A 5,239-nucleotide genomic window follows, 5' to 3' on the forward strand; every position below is an offset into this window, starting at 1 on the left:
CCAAAAATAACATTAAACAGAGGGGTACTGCTTGACAGAGTAGAGAACAGAGCAAGACGTCTCATCTCTCGCCTGGACCCATCCTGGATAGATCTGTCATTTCAGCAGAGCCTTCAACATAGGAGGGATGTGGGTGGCCTTACTGTTATGTACAAGGCCAATATTGTCAAAATACCACACTTGGATCCACTTCGAGGACAGCGTGAAACAAGCTTTTATGCCACAAGACGGGCAGAAAGCAGCAACTTCACTCTGGCTGTACCCTTCTCCAGAACATCACTCCATCTGAGATCATATATACCCAGGATGACTCGAGTATGGAACACATTCGTACAGCATAATGATGTCAACGAGATAAAGTCAGTTGATCAAATGAAAATGCTGGCCCACAGATGGCTCCAACTTCATCCTGTTCCCTACTTGTATGTCTCATAACAATAAAAATGCTTTCAAATGAGCTGATGTAGGTAACAGCTCTTAGCTTGCCAATAAAGTTAGGAATCCTTAACCTGTAATATAGCTGTCAATAAAGCTAGGGATCCTTAACCTTGTCAAACCCTGTGTAAAAAAGAGAGAGAGAGAGAGAGAGAGAGAGAGAGAGAGAGAGAGAGAGAGAGAGAGAGAGAGAGAGAGAGAGAGAGAGAGTGAATAAACCTGTATATCTCGTCAGCAAAATTCCCGACCACTTTCATAAGGATTTCTGGCTGACCTCAGCTGTGAATAGCCTGGGAAACACAAACACTCTGACGAATAATTATAAAATACCACACACACAATGGAAATTTTCCAAAATTCCCGATAATGTATTTTGAGAGTTCTCCCCCCCCCCCTTTGGCAAAAAAAATAAAAAGATTTAGCACGTCTTATAAATGTTTTAAAGGAAAAATTAAAATGTAAACATAAAAATGACGTCTTATAGATTCCATTATCTGTCAGTATGTCCTCTGTTGTTCCTGTGTCTAAGATCCTTATCCCTCACCTTATCCCACTCTGCCCCTGAGTACTTTACCTGTCAACATGACCTCTGTCCCACTCTGCCCCTGAGAACTTTACTTGTCAACATGACCTCTGTCCCACTCTGCCCCTGAGAACTTTACCTGTCAACATGACCTCTGTCCCACTCTGCCCCTGAGAACTTTACCTGTCAACATGACCTCTGTCCCACTCTGCCCCTGAGTACATCCGACACGAATAAATCAAACAATGAATTCTCGCTCTCGGGCTGAGACGATTTCCTGGTGTAATGGCTTCATCCTTCATTAGTATCTTGATATATATTATGCAATAAATTAGGACTTGCGAGTGCAATAATTCAGAGTGAATTAGTGGATACAGCCAGACACACTTCACGAGTTTCCCATTTGGTGTGTCATCTTAGTCTGTGTGAGTCAGTGTGATGTCGGATAAATACATGTTATTTTATGATGAGAGAGAGAGAGAGAGAGAGAGAGAGAGAGAGAGAGAGAGAGAGAATAAATGAGAGATGGATCAATTTTAAGAGTAATTCTCTTCAGATTTAAACAAGCGTGTATGAACACATAACTGACACGAGACACATACATCACTGCACCATAATATATGCATTACAGCACTAGTGTACGTATACACGTAAATCAATGTGTTGGGGAAGGCTAGACGGCTTTTGCGGCCCGCTACAATACAGCTACGTGTGTTGGACAGATCTGAAGAACACAAGAGAAGTGTTCTCCTCTCTGACACCAGCAATCCTCTTTTCTCTCTAGTCCAAGATAATTACTATTCCATAAACTGCTCCTCAGCTATCTATCTATCCCACTTCTAACCTTCACAAACGCCATTTGGCTGAATTCGCCCTCATCCATAATATTCCTAATAATAATTTTCACCGTGCTTCTACTGAAATTCTTCTGTAATTGTTAAATTATAATTTTTTTGTCAGATTACACGTGACGTGACCTGATATTAGCTGTCTCGTAGCGTCTGAAACTGGTTGTTTCGTAGCTTCTGAAGCTGGCTGTCTCATAGCTTCTGAAGCTGGCTGTCTTGTAGCTTCTGAACCTGGGTGCCTCGTAGTGTCTGAATTTGGCTGTCCCGTAGTTTCTGACCCTGGCTGTCTTGTAGCTTCTGAACCTGGCTGTCTCGTAGCTTCTGAACCTGGCTGTCTCGTAGCTTCTGAACCTGGCTGTCTCGTAGCTTCTGAACCTGGCTGTCTCGTAGCTTCTGAACCTGGCTGTCTCGTAGCTTCTGAACCTGGCTGTCTCGTAGCTTCTGAACCTGGCTGTCTCGTAGCTTCTGAACCTGGCTGTCTCGTAGCTTCTGAACCTGGCTGTCTCGTAGCTTCTGGCCCTGGCTGCCTCGTAGCTTCTAACCCTGGATGCCTCGTAGCTTCTGACCCTGGCTGCCTCGTAGCTTTTGAACCCGGCTCTCTCATGCCTCTTATCTTGACCTACCCTCTGGCTTAATTTTTTTTACCAACCTACGATACTTGGGTCTGGACTGGTCTAAACGTCTTCCAAATTTTCCTCCTAAATTGTGGGTTAGTAGCGAATTGTAAGTATTAATAATGGATGGTCAGCCATCTCGCCCAAGAGTGTTGAAGGACTCGATTTACATACCTAGTGACCTCTGAGAGAACCTTGGCAGATTATTTAACGTAAGAGGATATACCGAAGAAACTTAACTCAGGTGGTGGAAGAGGTGGATGTGTAGTGTGGCAGTGATGATGCTATGCAAATGCAATAGAAACCTCGTGGAAGTAGGTGCAATACAAACTTACGGGAATTGGGTTGAATTAAAAATGAAAGTCGGGAAAAAATCTTCTTTGCAGTCATGGACAATGAACAAACTCCTTTGTTGCAAGTGCAAAAGCGATATATACCTTTATGAAACTGACAAACATTTCAAAAGTATAGATTTTACCTTCAGTATCATAGACCAAAATAAATACTTTTCAGTGTGCAGTATGTATGCAGTGGTGTTAGGTGTAGTGGCAGCTAGATGTTGTAGTTGTAGTAACTGCAGTAGTAGTAGCTATAGTGGTAGTAGTGGTGGTAGTTATAGTAGCTGTGGTAGATATAGCTAAGGTTGTAGCAGTGAGGTGGTCTTAGTGATAATTGTGGTAGACGTAGGAGGAGTAGCACTTGTAGTAGCAGACAAACAGTAATAGTTTCAGGGAAAGTAGTAGCAGTATTCTTAATTCCAGTCTCAGCATCCTTCATGACTATGACATCTCGACACACGTTTCTCATTGCCCTTTGACTGAGGCTTCCAGGGAGACAGGAAGGAGGAGTGAAGCACAGGGAGAGAGCCTTTCCCTTGACTAGTAAGACCCCGTATGTCTAGATAGAAGTTGCGAGAGTATCTTCTGTCTAAACATACGAGTTCCTCCAATGTATTTTCGTGTACTAGACAAAAAACAACTGTAAGAAGTTATCAGGGAGGACGTAATCTAGGGTAAAGAGTCTGCACACCTTATAACATATCTCTTCAGTGTTTTTGGTGAAGTATATACTACAATAAAAATACGAAAGCTAATTAGAATAATGATGATGAATTTCCTTCAACATTTGAAAAAAAGTAATACAATGGGTAATCACAGCGTCACATAATTTAGAGTTTATCAAAACTCCGAAATTACCTAGAGTTTTATGTGACCAATAATCTAAATTAAATCATGCAAATAACTTTTTCTCTAATAATAATAAATAATAATGATAAATAATAATAATAATAATAATAATAATAATAATAATAATAATAATAATAATAAATTTAACACACTGTTCATCTATCACAAACTGAGTAATCCTCCCCCCCCCCGACAAAAAAAGAAGAAATATTCATCAATATTCACTCAACAGCTGTCTTGCCAGACTCGTGCTGATATCACAACTCAGACGACCCTCCGAACTGTAACATCCTCCTTAGTACACTACTTCCATCCCCCCCCCCCCTCAACCCTCACGATTATGATTACCCTAAGACATTACCGTGTAAGTGATAGTTCCGTTCTGAAAGGGGTTGGAGTACCTTTTCCTCTACTATCCCAGACTCGTGTACCAAGATAGTACACAGTAGTCATTAATCTAGCAAGAAATAGAAAGTACCCACCAGATAGTAGATGACGTGGAAGGTCACACCAAGACTATCGTCACACCAAGACTATCGTGGAAGGTCACATCAAGACTATCGTCACACCAAGATTATCGTGGAAGGTCACACCAAGACTATCGTCACACCAAGATTATCGTGGAAGGTCACACCAAGACTATCGTCACACCAAGATTATCGTGGAAGGTCACATCAAGACTATCGTGGAAGGTCACATCAAGACTATCGTCACACCAAGACTATCGTGGAAGGTCACACCAAGACTATCGTGGAAGGTCACACCAAGATATGTAATCATGTACTCTCACTCATCTACTCCCATATACTGCCTAGCTCTGGTAGGCGGCACTAAATGGGTAATCACCTGAAAAGGACCCGTGTCAGGAGATATTTTCCTTTTTCCTGGCGAACTAAACACCGTCACTACCACAAAGGACGAGTCACAGCCAGTCAATTCTTCAGTAAACTTTTCCCTCATCCACTCAACACCAGATCTCGAGTTTATGAAGTTTTGTTGCTTTAAATTGGTGAGGGGGCTCTTGATACTAGGATTCAGACCTTACCTCCCATTCCTCGGATCGAACCAAATTGCCTGTCATTTTCCCTGCTGGTGTAGCGTTTCCCATGAAAATAATAATAATAATAATAATGCAGAATGCAGTACCCAAAGTTTTTGGAAGGAGAAAGGTGGTCGGATTTCCTTGCAGACACTTCAAGCAGCCTAGCTCCTCCTTAAGACCACAAACGTCTCATTGGACTAGCCCAATGGCGGAGAAAATCGGCCAAACGATGCTCCTCAAGAAAGTAGAAAGCTCGCATGCTGACTACGATGAGGGCACCAAGTGCTGGAGATTTGTTGGCTGTCACTGATTCTTCCTAGGGCACTCAATTCGACCTCGTAAGTCATTCGAATCGGTGAAGATCTTTACCTGGTCTTCCGAGTTCTCGCCGAGCATATGTTTACCTGGAGAGACCTGGAGAGAGTTCCGGGGGTCAACGCCCCCGCGGCCCGGTCTGTGACCAGGCCTCCTTGAGGTAAGAGCAAATAAACAAGAACAAGAACTAGAAAGAAAATAGAAGAAAATCCAAAGGGGTGTGTATATATATGCTTGTACATGTATGTGTAGTGTGACCTAATTGTAAGTAGAAG

The sequence above is a fragment of the Cherax quadricarinatus genome, chromosome 51, assembly GCF_038502225.1.
Source record: "Cherax quadricarinatus isolate ZL_2023a chromosome 51, ASM3850222v1, whole genome shotgun sequence".
In the NCBI taxonomy this organism is placed as follows: Eukaryota; Metazoa; Arthropoda; class Malacostraca; order Decapoda; family Parastacidae; genus Cherax; species Cherax quadricarinatus.